The sequence below is a fragment of the Capsicum annuum genome, chromosome 8 (genome assembly GCF_002878395.1).
Source record: "Capsicum annuum cultivar UCD-10X-F1 chromosome 8, UCD10Xv1.1, whole genome shotgun sequence".
NCBI lineage: Eukaryota > Viridiplantae > Streptophyta > Magnoliopsida > Solanales > Solanaceae > Capsicum > Capsicum annuum.
The window spans coordinates 164,172,267-164,193,216 of NC_061118.1; the positions used below are offsets into that span (position 1 = coordinate 164,172,267).

The following is a 20,950-nucleotide window of genomic DNA, read 5'->3' on the forward strand; positions in this document are numbered from 1 at the left end:
TGAATACCCTGTTGAATTGTTGTGTTTCAAAGTCGGCCTTCCAAACCTCCAAGACCGAAGGTGATCCAAATTTTTGCTGAACGAGAAACAACTGGTCCTGCCGCGAAACCAACTGTATCATCTGATATTCAGTATTTGCATCAGTTGGTGCACTGAATGTGACAGGAGACAGACAAGTACTTAATTCGGGGACCATCTGTATTACGCCTAGTTTCCCATTCCTGAACAGAGTACATATTTTCTCATCTTTACAGAAGGAGACAGCATCGAGCAACAAGATATCATCGTAAAGTTTTACCTTTACCCATTTTTTATAATGAGGAGGAGCGCAAATTAGACAATAAGATTCTTCATTGAAGAAGAGGGAGATGGTGCAAAAGTAATCATCTTCGGGATAATTATCAAAATATTCATGAGTTGAAGGGGTAATAACACACTTGTACATGTATGTTTTCCAGTCATTGAAGTAGCGGAAGTTAGGGAGGTCGATTTTGGTGTGGCATTTGACGTGCCACAAAAAGCAATGGTCATCTATAAAAAAACCCCAGTCATTCCAACGAGCCATGCACCATATCCCGGCCTTGTTAACATCAATTTGTTCCTTGTAGATGATTGAACACAATGATTTATTTTTCCTCTCCTGAGCCCTGACTGGTGAAATTGATGCATAGGACTCCATCTCCACCATGATGAGAAAGAATTCTATACAGGCTTAAAGAGACCCAATTCATATATTTGTATAACTCGAAAACCTTTGTATGTTTTTATTCCTTACTCATGTCAAACTCCAATTAAGGCAAATCGTCTCAAATAAATTCGGACACAAAATTAAATTGTTGTTAAGGTTGAAAAAGGAAACAATTTGATTACCGAGATAATTTTTGTTAGAATTCATATAGGATTTAACATGCCTTTGAAAAAAAAATTAAAAAAAATTAACCCCTCTGACGGTACAAAATTAAATTCTTAATACTAAATTTTCTTTGGCGTACAAAGACAAAACACACACTAAAATGACATCAATCACCGTTACGTTAGCTCAAGTATTTACACAATGTGCAATTACGGCATAACCAAGCTTTTCCTTTGACTGCTTCCACGAGTAAATCACTTAGCTTTCTGGAAACTTTCTGTTACAACCTTAGGAGAACCACACCCCAAAAGCTAGCTATTAAGATGGGAGAGCCCAAGGTTAATAGCTTGTAGTATCGATATGGAACTTTGCAATGGATCATAACACTTTCGTGCACCAAAGTGTTTTTTCTTTTCTTAAAAAAATAAATAAATCATATTATAAGTTGAGCGTTTTCTCTCGTATGCATTTGTGATCAATGTTGTGTGGTTTTATTGGTTTTAAAGTTGTTGAATTCTAGTTTTACACGTGTAAACGACTGAATTTTGTTCCTTCTTTTAGCAGAATTGATCGTCGTTTTAGTGGGAATTTGGATTTCTATAATAATCAGCCATTTAAAATTGGGGTACACCATTTGATTACCTAAAAATAATCAACTATTTCTAAAAATATCAAGTATTATATTAAAGGGTGTTTCCTATTGGATCGATGAAGCTAAGCTTAACATAATGAGACATCAGATGGTGATTATTTTTATCAATTCTAGCCTTAATGGACAAAATTTAACAAATACAAGTTGCTAGTGAGAAATGAATGACAAATACCCCGTAAAATTAGTTAAAGTGCACGCAAGCTGACTCAAACACCACGGTTATTAAAAAAGAATATCAACTCTCTCTAAGAATAAAAATCTCTCTCTATATAAAGCTTTATGAAATCAATAAAAATTCACTTCTTCCGATATCAACCCTGCCACTAAATGACTACATAAAATATTAATAATCAATTTTAAAATTTTAAAATATAAACAGGTAAATTTAGGTAAATATGACCATACAAAAAAACATTCACTTAATTTCATAAAACTCTAAAAAATATTAAATTTATTTTTCACTCTTTAATTTTTTTAAACATCAAAAATGCCCATTTTTTAAATACTATGGCCAAACTAAATAACGTGAATATTTTTTATTTTTTTTGTGGCCAAACAAGTCCTTATACTCAACATTGACATCAAATAACTCCACAACTCTCCTTATCATCCCATTCACGTGTTTATTGATATTGGTTATACACTGTACAATACAAAATAGTGGCATTCACAGTAACGAATTTAATAGTAAAAAAGCCTGAGTAAAACTTTTAGCAGCCTCAAATACGTTAAAAGTAGTACCTCTATTTGAAAATGCACAAAAAAAAAAAAGTAAGCAACTGGAATAGATTAAGGCCAACTAATCTTAGTCTTAATTAACAAACAAACAAAATATCAACACAAAAGCTAAGCTCGCTTGTCAACTTCCGCACATCTTTCGGTCTAGCACCTCATCATCTACTTCCAGCAACACTAGCAACACAAGGACCATCTTCATCCACAGTAGCTCGCTCTCTCTACACCACACATTGATACATGTTAGCAAATTACTAAATTAAAGAGCAACTTGTTAACTTTAAAGAAAATTGCATAGAGAGGATGACGATAAGTACTCTTTCAGTTGAGGACTTGGTCGAATCAACTTTCAAGATACCATGTGCCAAACTTCTTTAGGATTGATGAAGCCTTAATTTTCTGCAACAACTTCAAAAAGTTATATACTCAGAGAACATGAATGTGAGAGCCAAAATGTGCAGCCTACGGTGTCAGGTGGGTACCCTTCCTACAGAGTACCTGGGGATGTCTCTGGGGAGCCAAAAGAAACTCAAATGAAATATGAATGATGTAATCGAGAGATGTGGCAAAAACAAGCTATAGGTGGAAAACTCAATACTTATCTCTAGGTGGAAGAGTGATCCTCATAAACTCAATGTTGGATGCTCTACCCACCGATATGAATGGCTGTCTTTCCAATGCCTAGAGGGACAGAGAGAAAGATTGATAGGGTGAGAAGCGATTTCCTTTGGCAAGGAAACAAGGATAAAAAAATGTGGGACAATGGTAAAATGGCAAGCAGTTGACTCTTAACAAGAAACTTAGCGGTTTAGGCATAAAGAATCGGAGTCATCATAACAAAAGCCTTCTTCAGAAGTGGCTTGGGAGATTCAACACAAATGATAGAGCATTCTGGAAAACACTCATAGCACAGAAGTATGGGCTGATGAATCGCTAGATTACTCAAGAGGCAGACAGTCCCAATAGCAACAGTGTCTGGAAAGCTACTAGAAATCAGTGGCACGACTTTGGGGTCTCTGTGGGTGATGGTAGAAAGACTGCTTTCTGGCAAGATCTTTGGATTGGCCAGAACAGTCTAAAGGCCACTTCTTAGGAGCTGGACGACTGTGGGAAAATGTATTAGTGAAGATTGGTGGCAGGCATCCCTGCTTGTATATGGTGGGTGGTCTGGAATGAGATGAATTCAAGACAATTTGAAGATACTAGCAATTCTATGCAGAAAAGTAGGTTGGATTTCCTTAGTTTGTTCTCTTTTTGGTGTAGGAGACTTAGAACAGTTAATTGGCAATGTACAACCACTCGGGGTTTTGAATAGCGGTTTTTGTTTCTGTTGTAAGTATGATCTGTAAAGTTCTTGACTTAGCACTGTTTTAGGTGCAAAGTTATGTTTAAATACAATTGGTTACCTTTATCTCAAAAAAGTAAAGGCGGGATTATATAGTAGATGTCTTGCTGATGGTAAGATACCATTGATTACTTCTCAGGAAATATCAATGGTTGGACCTAAATCATCGGGTTTGAAGTTCCTATTTGAAACAAAATCAGCCAATATTAAATACTGCAGCAAGAACAAAGGAGTCGAGGCTCAGCCTTTTATATAGGCCGAAATTCCCGTAACCATGTATCAGATCAGCGATATATACTGGAGATGATGAACCTAATAACTTTAGGATATTCAAATATGGTGACCGTAGTTTGGACACTGTTGACAACAATGCAGGCGAGAAGGAAATCAGCTTCATTGTGTCCCAAAGAAGTTGGAGCTTCACGAAATGGAATGTGGGTGAAGCTGACCCCAATCTGGAGTTGGCTAATGAACGACAAGAAGGAACGGTTGTGAAGTGAGAAGGCCAAAGTTCAATATTGACGTCCACATAATAAGGCGTGAAATGGAATGTGTGTGAAGGAAATCGGCTTCATTGTATCCCAAGGAAGTGGGAGCTTCACGAAATGGAATGTGTGTGAAGTTGACCCCAATCCGGAGTTGGTTAATGAACGACAGGAAAGAACAGTTGTGAAGTGAGAGAGTCAAAGTTCAATAACGATGTCCACATAATAGGACGTGCAGGATAAAGCACAATATCATGGGTATAGACAAGGAAAGGGGCCATTGATTACTGCTCAGGAAACATCAATATTTGGACCTAGAACATCGGGTTTTAAGTTTCTATTTGAGCCCAAAATCAGCCAATATTAAAATACTGAGGGAAGAACAAAGGAGTCGAGGACCAGCCTTATATATAGGACGAAATTCTCAAATCCATGTATCAGACCTGCGATATATACTACAGATGATGAAGCTAACAACACTATGATATTCAGATCTTCCTAGCGATGGAATTGTGGCCATCAGAATCCAATAAAGTTTGATGATGCACATGAAAAAGAGGTGAATCAAGTAAGGAGATTATTGAGAATACTAGTGAAGCAGAAATGACAGAAACGAGAAGATGAAGATCCAATTTCTGAGTTAGAATGTGAGGAGGCTTAATGAGAGAAGCAAAAGTGAAAATTGATGAAGTTGATATTTAATAAACTCCATACCAAGTACACTCCTATAAATAAATAAATAAACATATATATATATATAATTTATATTAGATTCTTTTTTTTTTGTTTTATAAATAGTGTAATTGAATGGATTATTAAATATATCTTGTTGATAAGTTTTCATAATTATTAAAATATTTAATCACATAACTGGATACTTTTAGATTAAAAAATAATTTGTTAGGAAGAAAGTATTACCAAAGTATTACAATATGCCAAAAATACTACAAGTAATTGGATATTTTATAAAATAATTTGATTTTAAATCTATAATAATTAGGATTCAAAGAAGAACATAACATAGATAGAAAATATTAATATTTTAAAAAAATTGTGAGTACGTAATTCTTTAGTTATAAATAGAAATAAATTATTTTGATATTATTGAGTTTTAATTTCTCTCATGATTTCCGTGGCAAGAGTTTTGCAACAAATCTTTTTTTTTATCCTATAGAATTATCTGAAACAAAATATTTCAATGACTTCAAGTTTATATTATAATATTATAACCTTAATTTAGAGTCATTTTATGAATTAACTTAATAATGGTCTATAAGAATATTCAATGATCTATTTACCTGTCATATTTTTTCTTTATATGCCCCTTAAAAAGAATACTCCATTCGCCTCATTTTAATTATTCTGTCTTTTTCCATGTCTGCCAAGAGAAATAATAAATACGAGATATTATTTATTAAGTCATCCTATCGATTATATATTTTCGGAGGATTGGATATAATATTAGAAAATTTATAAAGTAGTAGTTGAAATCATTACAAATTTAATTTTGTATGTTATCTTATATTATTTTATTTTTGAGTTAAAATGATTGCTGAAGGGAATTTTAATTAAAAGATACTAATCAATAAGTGGCAAGAAGAAACAAAATACAAAAATCCAAGTAAAATAATCTTAACAAGAAGAGTAAGGGCAAAAATAAAAATATCTTCTCTAATTCTTTTTACAAAAATACATCATAATAAAGTGATAGATTGGCACATGGTTAGTTTTCTTTTTATGACTGGTTTACGTTTTCTATAGTTGAGTATTTATCATAGTAAGAGTAGAGTTAAATTTTATAATGTGATGTAAGCCTTCCATTATCAACTGGATTGCAAAATTGATTGTAATTATAAATTTAATTTCTTCAATTGAATTATAATGATACCCCATGTTACTCATTTTCGACCCCCTAAAGGTGCCTTAATTTCTTTACAAGGGTGATTAATTTTTTGCCTTCATTTTTTCACCTAATACTAATTTATTTTTGATGCTCTTTTTATCTATATTATGTTTTATCTCTTTTCATGTCTCCATTAATTCAGTCAGCATAAAATCCAACAGAAAAAATTCTCTAACTTCTTTTTTTTTTAACAAACAAAAATAAGTCAAAACTGCATAAAGCAAAAAGATTTCTCAATTGTGGACTTAAGAGTTGGGGCTTTAAGAATTAAAATTTCAGATCTGAAAATAACCACTCTCTCATCTTCCCATCAAAAGCTAACCATTGTTCATTCAATCGGCAATCTCTCTCTGCTACAGCCTACAGACTACGGTAATATTCAGATTTCTTCTTGTTTCCCAGAAGTGAAAAATGTTTGTGATTAAGCTAGTTGATCTTTAGGGTTTTGAGATTTACGAGGGAAATTAGTAAGTGAATTTGTTGTTTGATTATGCTAAAAAAAATGCTACTGGTGTGGAGCTGTTGTAGCTCATGCTGCAATTGTAGAGTTACGGTCTGTGACAAAGGCAACAAATCACCTTCAATTTTGAGTATCTGTGACTGTATGTCCTTTTTTTCCAGCTTAATTGTTCTTGAATCTTGATGCACTTTACAACAACTTCCTTGGGTTATCTTGATGGACTTCAAATGTAGTATTTTAATTATGAAGAATAGATGGCGATATTATGATAGTATCAAGTATGTCGCAAGCTGATTTAATCTAGTCAGTAGTCTGGATGGTCATTATGTGGAAGTAAATTTTTGATGTTCTCATACTGTGATCTTGTTCTCTCTTAGTAGAATACTTTACGGTCACTTTTGATGGTGAAACGATTTAGTACCATAAAACTGACACACTAATGTAATGCAATATTTAGATTTTTTAACGACTTTTCATAGATAGCTCATACCCGTTAAAAAAGCAGCAACGAGAATATGACGATTAATCATTTTAAATTATGCAGATGGAAGAAATGATTGATTCGAATGAATTTATAACCGACAGAATTAAGAAAAGATTGAAAGAAGCTGGAAATCTCCCAGCAGACAAACCATACAGGTAATCCATTCAAGTATAAATTCACGTATAACAAGTCAGAAATTTGCCTAGTGACTAACACCTCCTTACTGACTGCTGCTTTTTTTGTTTGTTTGTTTGCTTGGTCTAAAGGGTGCACAACACGGAGAAGAAAAGAAAAGAGGAGCTGAAGAAAGAAAGGGAAATGAAGTGCAATGAAAACATGGAGCTGAAGCGCAATGACAACAACAATTCAAAGGGTATGAAGAAATTGCCAGAAATTGAATAGGTAAAGTTGAAAATAAGTTGTAGTTATTTCTCATAGAATGATAGTTGTTACTGTAATTAATTGGCTTTCCTGTTCAAATTTTGGAAATTCATAGAAATCAATAATGAGACTCGATTTAGAACCCACATAAGATGGGTTTGAATCTTTATTTGTTTCGCTGGAAGTAAATTTCCAGTTGCACTGATGGGCGGTAAGCTACTGAGGTATGTTGTTGTTGTTGTTGACTGAGGGGTAAGCCACTGGTTTCAGCATTGCTTGAGAAAGTTGACCGCAATTCTTTTTCTGTCGCCGTATTTTGGAAGTGGTTGTCAGCATGCAGGGGAGAAGGAAATCGGATTCATTGTGTCCCGAGGAAGTTGGAGCACCTTCGAGAAATGGAACAGGTGTGAAGCTGACCGCAATCTGGAGGTGGTTAACAAATGACAGGAAGGAACATGTGTGAAGTGAGAGGGCCAAAGTGCAATATAGATGGCCACATAATAGGGCATATGCAGGATAAAACACAATATCAGGGTTATAGACATTGCATTGATAAGTTCTCAGGAAAAATCAATGTTGGAGGGTATTAAGTTTCTACTTGCACACAAAATCAACCAATATTAAGGGAGAAAGAGGGGTGGAGACCTAGCCTTATATATATGCCGAAATTCTCGAACCCATGTATCAGATCAGCGATATATACTAGAGATGATGAAGCTAACAACTCTATGATATTCAGATCTAGCAATGGAACCGAGGCCTTCAGAATCCAAGAAAGTTTGATAATGCAGAAGATAGATACATTGATGGCAAGAGGTGGAAGGAATCAATTAAGGGGATTATTGAGAATGCTAGTGAAGTAGAAACAACTAAAGAGAGAAGATGAAGATCAAAATTCTAAGTTAGAAAGTCAAGGGGCTTAATGGGACTAGAAAATGAAAATGAATAAAGATGCTATTTAGTGAACTCCACACCTCGTACACCAATATATATAGCCCACCCAGATAAGATTACTAAGTTCTTTTAGAGGATGGCATATGGTCATAGGAGATAATATATATAACCACATTGACAAGTTAGAAGTGGGGGGAGATGCCATCACTGATCCACACAGAATTAAGGGGGAGATTGAGAAATTCGATCAAAAACTTAGAACAGAGACAAAAGCTTGGAGACCCAACTTCAACTTTCAAGGTGATTATAAAATTACTGAAGAGGAGAATGAATGGATACAGAGGGATTTTAAAGAGCAAGAGGTATTAGAATGTCTGAAATTACGTGCTGCTGAAAGAGCCCGGGCCCAGACGGCTACTCTGTGAGATTTTTTCATTGTTATTGGGAGGTTGTGAGAGAGGACCTGATGAACACTGTTAGGAATTTTCATAGAAATGAATATTTTGAAAAGAGCTTTAATGCAACATGTATTGCGTTAATTCTTAAGAAGAATGGTGCTTGCACACTTAAAGATTTCAAACCTATTAGATTGATTAGGAGTCATCTCTAAGCTACTCACAGAAAGGCTTAAGAGAGTGATCAACAAGTTTGTAAATGGTCATCAACTGCCTTTCACAAGAGGTAGGCAGATTATGGATGTAGTCTTGATAGCCAATGAGTGTTTTGGTTCTAGACATAAGGGACAGGAATCAGCCATCCTATCTGATTCCTTGGACCTTGATTCAACTTGCAATTTCCTTTCTAAAGCAAGTTCAGACTTTCTTTGATCTATTTCGATGTGTTTATGTGGTAGTTTAAGTATAAGGGGAATTGGGGGTTCCATATAGATGAGATGGCGAGCAACTATGCGGGTAGCGGTATATATGCAAAGAGAAAAAAAATCAGTTAATTGGCTATTTGGACTGGGTTTTCATTGATGACTGTTGTTATATAATTATCAACTAATTGAATTGTCGGTGCCTAATTTCACTATTTACATACGGGTGGCGTTGGCTTTGACTTTACGCTACTTTGGGGAAGTTTATGAGATATGATTAGTGTCTGATTGTCCTGAACTAGACGGGCATTGTTGTGTTATGGCATTCCAGCATTTTTCCTTATATGCATATCATCATGAATCTATTGGTTATTTCCCTTGGCCTTCGGGCAAATCAAAAAGTTGAGATTTATTCGAGGCACCAAGATATTGGACGGGTTCGTAGGGTTCCGTAACACCAGGTATAGGTCCAGAGGATTGTATATGGACTAGGCCAGTCCCTGACGGATCCCAGCTGTACAGGGCAGGAGTCTATACAGGGTAGGACAGACATGCATCATATCTATCATTCTCATTTTTCCCCATTGTAGTGTATGTCTTATGGCATACACCCTATTGCACCTTCATATGATTGATTAACTCAATTTGGTAAGTTGATATTGGATTTTTGGCACTGATTTCTGTTTTTTTATACGATTGATCATATTTGCTATCTAGGCTTACGTGCCTGGCAGTTGCTATTCTTATCATGAGAGCATGGTTTTGGAGGGTACTGTGGATTATACTATTAGATTACGTTGGTATTTTTGGAATGTATTGCGGCCTGGGAAGCAACAACAAAAGAAAAAACGATCCCTAGTTCTTCTTCTTCCTTTCATTTGCAAGGTGTTGCTGAGCCAGTGGAGGGAGTTTCAGCAGTAGAAATGGAAACAGATGACATGACGTGACGGGTAAGGGGATTCTCTCCAACTTTGTAGATCCCAACACGCAACTCATGCAGGTGCATGACACAACCCCTGTTGACATGCAAGAGCAGGATTTGAAGGAGGTTGAAGAAGTGGAAACAAATGACTAGCTTTATTTCCAATATATTGGAATTAGGTAATTTATGGGGCAGCCTTTATAAGGTTGCGAAAAAGAAGCTCTAGCTCTACTCATGAAACTGGATGGGAGAAATCAGGCAACAGGGAAGGCAGAGGAGAGTGGCATGTTGAGGACTCCAAGAAGCAGGGGAATTGGGAAGAATGAACTTAAAAATTTGCAGTCAGAATTGAATGAATATGTTGAAGGAGTTAGAAGCAGGGGGGAGGCTCTAAGTCCAACTTATCAATGAAAGTTAAGTTAGTTTCTTGAATGTGAGGGGCTTGAACAGTTGGTCTAGAAAAAATCTTGTGAAGAGCTTAATGTTGAATAGGAAGGCTGACATCTACTGTTTCCAGGAGACCAAAGTAGAGAAGGAAATAGAACTGATGGCTAAACAAATGTGGAGCTGCAGATGGATGAAATGTAGTTTCTGGAGGCACAAGGAAGCAGTGGAGGTATTATGATTTTATGGACGGTAGTGTCTGGAAAAGAGATCTAATTGATAAAGGGAGATAGCCTCATACAGCTTTGAAGCTGTCCAGGATTCTCTAAAATGGTACCCAACGGGTGTGTATGCTCCTCACACATGGAGGGATAAAGCTGAATGTTGGGAAGAGATTTCTGCAATGAAGGGAATGTGGGAAGGACCTTGGGTCATGTGGAGATTTTGACACCAACATATACATGGGGGAGAGAAGAAACAGTACAAGAATAGCAAATATTATGAGAGATTTCTCTAACTGGATCGAAGACATGGAAGTCCCTGACCCTCATCTATATGGGGGGAGATTTACATGGTTTAGGGGAGGTAATCATAGCAGTGCTGCAAGATTAGACAAATTCCTACTTTTTATGGAACGGGAAGAATCTTTTACTTATATTAGATAAAAACTGTTGCCTAGAGCAAACTCTGACCATACCCCAATCCCTCCGGAGTGTGAATTGGATCTAAAGTAGGTCTTGTTTTAAATTTGAGAATTCGTGGTTAGGGGTGGAGGGTTTTAAAGAACTGGTGCAGAAATGGTGGTCCGAGTTTGAGGTGCAAGGCTGCCCTAATTGTAAGCTATGCAGCAAGTTAAGGTTGCTAAAAAATAAGCTCAAACAACGTAGTAGAACAAATTTTGGGATTCTGGCTAACAAGAAAAACAATATTTTGACTGAGTTAGCTGATCTGGACCAGATTCAAGAAGACAGAAATTTAACCGAAGAAATGTTGATCAGGGCAACAATTTTGGTACGTGTGTGCCAAAAATGAAGAAGCGAGTTGGAGACAGAAATCTAGGGTGTTGTAGTTCAAACAAGGAGACAAAAACACTAGATTTTTTTTCAAAGAATGACCAATGCCCGTAAGAGATATAATTCAATTGACAGGTTAAAAATTGGGGGAGAGGAAGTGGTTCAAGCTTCAGAGATTAAAAAGGCTATGGTGGACTGCTACAAAAACTTATATAGAGAATCAGAAACTTCGGGGTCTTGTTTCAATTTTCCAGGGGGCCAAAAGATAAATGAAGAAGAGAGAGAATGGTAGCAAGAACCTTGATCAGAGGCGGAAGTTTTAAAAGTAATCAATGCACAAGATAAATGAAGAAGAGAGAGAATGGTTGCAAGAACCTTGATCAGAGGCGGAAGTTTTAAAAGTAATCAATCTTTGTGCAGATGATAAGGCACCTGGGCCGGATGGTTTCACAATGGTTTTTTTTCAAAGAATGTTTGGAAATTCTCAAAGATGATATAATGGCAACCATTCAGAACTTTCATCAAAGTAAGCTCTTTAAGAAGTCTTTAAATGCAACTTGCATAGCTTTATTTCCCACATTAATTGGGAATTATCAGTTAAAAGTCCTTAGAGATATGGGGTTGGTAGTAAAAGGATCAACTGGATTAGATTTTGCATTTCTAGTGTGAAATTCTCGATTTTGATTAATGGTGGACCAGAAGGTTTTATTGAATCACAGAGAGGACTCTGGCGGGAAGACCCAATGTCACCTTTCTTATTCTTGTTGGCTATGGATACAACAACAACAACATACCGAGTGTATTCCCATCAAGTGGGGTCTGGGAAGGGTAAAGTGTACGCAGTCCATCCCACTACCACAGATGAAGTAGAGAGACTGTTTCCGATAGACCCCCGGCTCAGGACAGATAACAATATAACAAACAAATCACATAAAAGCATACATCCACACGGCATAACAAATAGAAAAGGGTAATAACTAAAACAAGACACACCCAAGATGATACTAAAAAATATCTATTCGAAAAACATAGGTATCACCAATACACCACAGACGTACTCCTACACACTAACCCTCTACCCTAATCCCCTAATATGATTAAAACAACACAGGCAAGTGGATGGATCAGGAGTTTTGGCTCACAAATTAATGATATGAGATGTGTAGAAATATCTCACCTCTTATATGCTGACGATTCTTCTGTATTTTGTGAAGCCGGAGTGGATCAAATCTGACATCTCAGAGCAATTCTAACTATCTTTGAAGCATTATCTGGCCTCCATGTTAATTCTAGCAACAGTTGCACATGCAGTCAATAATGTTCAAAATGTGCAGGTTTTGGCTTCCAGCTAGGGTGTCAGGTGGGTATCCTTCTACAAAGCACCTAGGAATGCCTCTGGGAGCCAAAAGAAACTCAAATGATGTAATCGAGAGATGTAATTAAAAACTAGCTAGGTGGAAAACTCCATACTTATCTCTAGGTGGAAGAGTGATCCTCATAAACTTTGTGTTGGATGCTCTAGCCAACTATATGATGGCTGTCTTTCCAATGCCTAGAGGGTAGAGAGAGGTCGATAGGCTGAGAAGAGATTTCCTTTGGCAAGGAAACAAGCACAAAAGATGTGGCAAAAATGGCAAGCAATGGCTCTTAATAAGAAACAGAGTGGTTAGGGCATAAAGAATCTGAGTTTTCATAACAGAAGCCTTCTTCAGAAGTGGATTGGGAGATTCAACACAAATGATAGAGCTCTCTGGAAAACACTCATTGCACAGAAGTATGAGAAAATGAAATTGGATCTTTGGCACTGATTTCTACTTTTTTTATGTGATTGATCATATTTTCTATCTAAACTTATGTGTGTGGTTACTATTCTTATCATGAGAGTCAGGTTTTGGTGAGTACTGTGGATTATACTATTAGATTATAATGGAATTTTTTGAGTGCAGGTTTCTGATTGTTGTGGGTGATTGGTTTGATTGTCTCTCGCCATCACACAGAATTAGGGTCGATCGATGATATTGTTGAGTACGTGTTCATAATTCTCACCCTTGCTTTTTTGCACCTTATGTGCAGGTACTGAGTAGCAACCTTGGAACACTGATATAGATTTGTTGATCATTTTCAGAGATTGAGGTAGCGACTGTTGATCCGCAGATGTCTGCCCAAATCTCTTCTATCCTTTATTTCTAATGCTTATTTGACACAGTTTAGACTATTTTCTTGTGCTCTATGTTAGAGGCTTGTATTACTAACTTCTGAATCTAGGATTATACTGTGTTGATTTCTCTTCTATGATAGCTTATGGGATTTTGAGTACTTGTTTTCTTTCGCTTTTGTCTTTTACTTTGGTGTGATAGGTGCCATCATGACCCAAATTTTGGGTTGTGACAATCATGTTTCGATTACCGCACTATTTTGTGGTTGATGATTGTTTTTCTGGTAGATTTTGCATTGTTCAAGACTTACCTATCAGGAAGGGTGTGATAGGTGTCATCACGACCCAAAATTTGGATCATGACAATTATGTTTCAATTATTTTGTGGCTGGTGATTGTTTTTCTGGTAGATTTTGCATTGTACCCTTACGAGTTGCTATATTTTCTACACTATTTTTCTTTACTTTGTACCTGGATTTGATACACTGAGGGTATTTTAGAAACAATATCTACCTCCCCGAGGTTGTGGGTAGGCCTGCGTATACGTTATACCTTCCCCAAACCTCGCTTATGGTATTTACTGGGTATGTTGTTGGTTTTTAATCCAAAATGGACTATTTAAAAGTAGTTTTCTCTATGAAAGTTAGGCCACAAAGTAAGAAAAAACACAGTTGTTTCAAAGCAAAGTGCAAATCGATGTAGTTATTTGCCATATTTTTTCACAAAGTAAAAAAGTAGCAGCAAGAACTGAATTAAAAAAACACAGTTGCGCCTCACTGCCTTAATTTTTCAGTTTTCACAAGTGAAAATGCAGCTTTATGCCTTTGTTAAAAAATAATTTTTCACTCCAACAGCAAGAAATTAACTGGCAGCCAATATAGCAGTACTCGTGCTCCTAATTTATGTTTTTTCGTACATATCATTAGTTAGATTAACAGACAACAGCATTTTAATTATAGTGAAATAATTTCTTTTTTTAAACTAAAGTTATTATGAAACTAAACCTAATAGATAAGAAAACCAGTAGCACACTAGCAGCAAGAAAGAACGACCAATAGCAACTAGATCAGAAATCAGCCACTACAATGTAACAAAAGTTTGGTTATTCAAAATTCAGCCTTACTCTCATGTACACTCGGCACAGCATCATCTAACTGAGAAATAGGCAGCAAATGTACCTTTTGAATCAATTCAAGGCATCATGCCGGTTGATATATGTTGTTCACCAGAGGTTGATGTGCATATTGTCGCCTTGTGATTGTCGTTTATCAGCAACAATAAATTGTGGTCCAGTAAGTGCAGAAGTTCAAGTTCAAATGGACAATTATTTTTACAAATAATTTGCAAGCTATTATACCTGTAAGTGCAAATATCATCAACTTCAATCAATTAAACAATATAAACCAATATCATCATCATATGTAACAGAAATCTGCCAATGAATTCCAGTCTCAATCAGTTAATCAAGCTACAATGATGTCGACTCCATAGTACGTACACTGTATATTGACAAAATTCTCTCCTTTAAATCAAACTAGCCAATAATGTGATGTAAGCATTCCATTATCCACTGGATTGCAAAGTTGATTGTTGTTACAAACTTAATTTCTTCAATTGGATTATATTAAACCCCACGTTACCTTCCATCGACCCCCTAAAGGTGCCTCAATTCCTTTAAAAAGGGTGATTAGTTTTTTCAGTCAATTACCATGTTTTATCTCTTTTTCATATTTGCATTAATTCAGTCCCATAAAATCCAACAGAAGAAATTCACCAACTTCATTTTTTTTTAACAAACAAAAAAAAGGTCACAACTGCATAAAGCAAAAATATTTCTCAATTGTGGATAAGGAGAAGAGACATAACTGATAGACGAGAATTTTTTTCTATTATTTCTAATGATATATACAGGCAAAAACCATCATGATTCGTGACTTAGCATAGTATCATGACTTGGCATGTCCTTACAATCACAAATAGTAATAAGGAAATAGAGGGGCAGATAATTAGATCTGGTAAAAATTCTCATATTTCAAATCAAAAGTGGGAATAATAAACATGATCACAGATTTGGATCTTCAAATCGCAAAGAGGAGAAGAAAACCAAGGACTATATGTAAGGGATCTATAAAATAGATCTTTAATAAAGGAACAAAGAAAAACATGTGTTGGACTGGAAAAATAAAAAGGGAAAAAAAGGAGCCTACCATAGATCAGTAAGAGATGATTTCTTCCATGTGAGAAGAGGCAAAAGTAGATACAAAACCTAAAACTAGGAACTGGTGGTAGGTTGTGAATGAATGTACTTTCTGATAAAACTAGTTTAGCTTTTCTTTTTGATTAAACTTAAAGGTTGGATACAGTTCTGACTTTCTGACTAATTTTTGTACTTTCTTTCGTATCTATGAACTCTTTGTATTTGCAAAATAGTAGCCCAACTATTTAGAGCTATTGCCTATTAACCCCCCCTTACTCTTTCTTTTTTATAAAACCTTGGCTCTTTCTAGTTCCATTTCCTTTGAACGGATGGACATTCAGATCCATGGATGAGATGGATAAATCTGGCAAACTCATAGGGGCAATTAAGAAGAGCATCAAAACTATCCTCAATTTCATGACATCTCTGCTTCAATTTCTTCAATCGTAATTTTATTATATCATCCTAATTAATTATTATAGATCATCTAAATATTAAAAAATTAATAATATTTTATTAAAAAAAAGTCATATAGGTACAAAATTCTAAATTAATTCTTGATGTTTTAAATTAATTTGACGACTTAAATTAGTCCACTTAAAAAAAATTCCACAAGAACTTTTTATAGTAATTTCATTATGTCGCTTCTAATTAGTTAGTCGTTGATATTTTAAATTAATTTGATGATTTATACGGGGTTCACTTTAAAAAAAATCACAAGTAACTTTTATAGTAATTTTATTATATCACTTCGAGATAGTTATTATAAGTCAAAGAAGTATTAGATAATTAATTATTATAAGTCATTTACATATTAAAAAATTAATATTATTTAATTAAAAAAAAGTAAAATAGATATTTATGGCATATCTGTTTCAGCTGCTTCAATAGTGATTTTATTATATCATCCATTTACGTATTAGAAAATTAATAATATACAATGAAAAAAATAAAATAAATATTTATGACATGTCTGCTTCAACTGCTTCAACCGTGATTTTATTATATCATTCCTAATTAATTGTTATAAATTATTTATATATTAAAAAAAATAGTAATATTTAATTAAAAATACAATAGACATTTATGGCCTGCCTTCTTCAGCTACTTCAATCGTGATTTTACTATATCACACCTAATTAACTACAATAAATCATCTAAGCATTAGAAAATTAATAATATTTCATTAAAAAAATAAAATAGACACAAAAATATAAGTTAACACTTGATGTTTTAAATTAACTAAACGACTTATATGGAGTCCACTTAAATTTTTTTCAACAAATACTTTTTGTAGTAATTTTATTATATCACTTCTAATTAGTTAACCATTGATGTTTTAAATTAATTTGACGACTTATACAGGGTTCACTTAAGAAAATTTCAGAAGTAACTTTTATAGTAATTTTATTATATCAATTCTAAATAGTCATTATAAGTCATTTAAATATTTGATTATAAATAATATTTAATGACAAGGATAAAACAGATAAAAAAATTAAAATTAAAAATGATCGGATAAAGTACTTTGCAATAGTAATATCTTTATCCAAAAAAGATATAAAACTAGTACACCTATTGAGATTTAAATAATTAGATTCAAACTAAAAAATAAATACATAGTTACGTTGTAGATCTGACTGATTAAAATATCAATTTTACCAATATGGATTGTGGTGCAGTGGATGGGGCTGCTCCACCCTTAACCAGAGGTTGAGGGTTTGATCCTGGGTATGGAGAAAAATTCCGTTGGGAGCGCTGTCACCTTAATGGGCCCTGCAACGCGCAATCCGGATTAGTCGGGGCTTCAATCCGGGCACCGGACACCGGATGGGAAACCAAAAAAAAATATAGAAATTTTTATTAGGTACAATTAAATAAAGCATAAAATACATAAACAAAAAAATTAACTTTTAATTTTTTTAACAACCTTTTAGTTTCGGCGATCGACATGCTTGCCGATCATTATTTGCTCCCTAATTTTACTATATCACCCTTAATTATTATATATCATTTACGTATTAAAAAATTAATAACAATTAATGAAATAAATAAGTAAAATAGATATTTATAACATGTCTGCTTCAGCTGCTTCAACCATAATTTACTACATAACCTCTAATTATAAATCATTTAAGTATTAAAAAGTTAATAAATTGGATAAAAAAAAAGTAAAATAGGCATAAAATAATTAATTAACTCTTTATGTTTTAAATCAACTTAACATCTTATATTAGGCTCACTTAAATTATTTTTACAATTATCTTTTATAATAATTTTGTTATATCACTTCTAATTAGTTATTATAAGTCATTTAAGATATGTCTACTTCGCGACTTCAATTGTAATATTTGCTTAACTTTCGAAATTATATTGGTGTCACTTAAAATAGAATAAAAGAAAAAATATTATAAATTAAAATAATTTAAAACTTTAATTATTTAAAAATAAAAAATTATTTCGCTACTTTTATAATAATTTAAAAAATTGAAGCTTAGCATGTTGGGCCCGTGCTATCGCCACTAGTCTATAATAATCAGCCATTTAAAATGTGAAAATTATCTTGTATATAGTTATTAGATTGTTTATTGCAAGTTATAGCAATTCTTTAAAAATAATATTTTAAAAAAAATAAGTGTTTGTTATTATCTCCTATTTTTTAATCTTTAATATTATATCTCTCCTTGTTAACTCTATTGATAATTATGTTAAGAATAAATTTTGGTTTCAATAGTTATCTTTATTTATATTTTTTTTAACTTTATCAGTAAAGTAACAAAATTTGTTCTTAAATTAAGAAGTAAAACTTGGTAAAATATTTCTGCATTGATACACATCATTCCTTCAATTCTTCTTTTATTATTCACAGATTTTATCTTTTTATCACAACAGTGACTTTCAATAAATAATAATAAAATAAAACTAGATTTTAAAAATAAAAAACTTTTCAGATCTTTTTTTTTAAAATATGGCACATACTTTGAGAATTAACTTTGCCAAATAAATTATTCAATATGAAAAATGAAAAGCAGGAAAGTACAACATTGTAAAGAAATGTAACACTTTATCAATTAAAATCCCGACCCAATTAATAAATTTACCTTTATTATATGTGAAAATTACATTTATATATATTTTTAGATTTTTTATTGTAAGTTGTAACTATATTTTTGTATAACTATTGAACTATACTGATTGCAGAAAGCAAAATTAATACAATGAGTCAACACCAATATCAATCATGGCTAATACGAATTATCTTTTTTATTGCAAAAAAAAGTTATTTGATACCAAACAATTATCGGTTAGTTTATTTTCAATATGTACAGCGACAATTTTTCATTAAATATCCATTACATACACTAAAAAAGTTATGTAATATACAACACCATTTTTCGTATCAATTGTCACATTCATAAACTCATTTCATACAAATGTGACTTATACAAAAATTATCGATACCAATTTTAATGTCAACTCCATACATTGAGCCTCCCCTCCCCCAACCCCAACCCCCCACCCCCCTAAAAAAAATTCATTAAGTATGACAAGAGTATAAAGTGACTTTAATAAAATTTATTAAAATAATTTGTGGATATCATATTATGTACCATTTTCATATACTAGAAACTGTTATAAGATATATCATTTATATAGAATCTTATGTACCAATTTCATAAATTGAGATCCCAAAAATAAAAAATCATTTGAAATATGACTTTGTTATATATAAATTGATTTTAGCTTAATTGTATAAAATAATATATGAATAATAGGTTGTATACATTTTACAAATTAAAAATAAATTATTAACATATAATATTTATTATCACCAATTCTATTGCGAATTCAAAATTCATGAATTAGAAATTAAAATAGAGATTGAGTAAGAATAAATTATGGAAAAAGAAAAAGTATTTGTTTTTATTTTAGAAAAATTAATATAAATATAATTTAAGAAATAGAAAAAAGCATGCACATTAATAGGTTTCATAATTTTAGCCCACATAATAACTACCTCCTATTAAAATGAACGTTTTTTTAATTAGCATATAAAAAGACGCTTATTCTTAATTTTATTTGTTTTTTTTTAAAAAAACAAATTAACTTGTTATTAGTTGCAATCTAAGAAGTCTTGCTATGACTTGCAATTTATAATCTAAGGAGGTATATTTAGATTTTTTTTCTCTTTACTTTATTAACTAGTAAGGGACTTAGGGCATTCGATGTAACGTGCATATTCAGTAATATTTTCTTTCCACATTTGTGCCTATTCAGTACATATTTTCTTTCTACAGTTGATGATTCAGCTCTGAAGTGATACAATTATATAAATATTAAAATAATATTTACTAATCACCAATTCTATTGTGAATTTAAAATTCATGAATTAGGTTAATAAACGATAAGGACATCAATTATATATCAATTAGGTTAATATTTTTATTGCAGACTTGTGAGGTTAATTACCATCGTAAATAGTAATGTAATCGATTGAGCGATTGTAAAATGGGTAGAACAATAATTCGAGCTATGTTAAATGCTAAATCCATATTCTTTATATTGCTATGTGAAAAGGGTTAATAAACGATAAGGACATCAATTATATATCAATTTCGATTGTTCTTAGGACAAGAACTATCACATATCTAGTGAAATCCTATAAGTTGGGTCTGAGGAGGAACCGTGACATCAACAAGGTGTGATCACCTAAACAAGTGAAGATGACAACAGTTATCAAAAACCAAAGACAAACATGAATAAGCTATTACTACGATAGACACAGCACTCTACACTACCACCAAGTCAAATACATGAATAAGCTAATACTGCAACAGTACTCTACACTACCATCAAGTCAAATACATGAATAATCGAATACGAAGACAACACTCGAGTACCTACTAATCTTCTTATAAAGTCAATTTGAAATATGGAATCGTAGTGGGATATGTGAATTACCATACATCAATGTGTGTTCAATTAAGTTTTAAAGTTGGGTATAAAATAATTAGCCGTGTGGTTCACCCTGCTTATGGGGTCAAGTGGGCCAGGCCGGATCAACCCGAAATTGGCCCGTGAAAATTAGCCGGGTTGTGGGCCGGTCTGTGCAGGGCTGAGTCCAGGTGAAACAGTAAATTTTTTAAAAACAACCCTGAACCGGTCCACTTAGCCCAATCCAGTCTAACCCACTTAAACCTGATCAAACCCAGATAAAAATTTGGTCAAAAACGGTCAAAAAAAAAAAATTCCAATATACGCTATATATA

General features: G+C 33.4%; 1 long non-coding RNA gene across 1 annotated transcript; it reads right to left on the reverse strand.

Annotated features, from left to right (window-relative positions):
- Positions 1 to 2,080: 2,080 nt before the first annotated feature.
- LOC107840169 lies at positions 2,081 to 15,862 on the reverse strand. Its single transcript, XR_001665193.2, has 4 exons — positions 15,691 to 15,862; positions 14,662 to 14,840; positions 2,558 to 2,639; positions 2,081 to 2,461 (listed from the first exon to the last, which is right to left on the reverse strand). It is a non-coding gene; the product is annotated as an uncharacterized LOC107840169 (long non-coding RNA).
- Between the last annotated feature and the right edge of the window lie 5,088 nt (positions 15,863 to 20,950).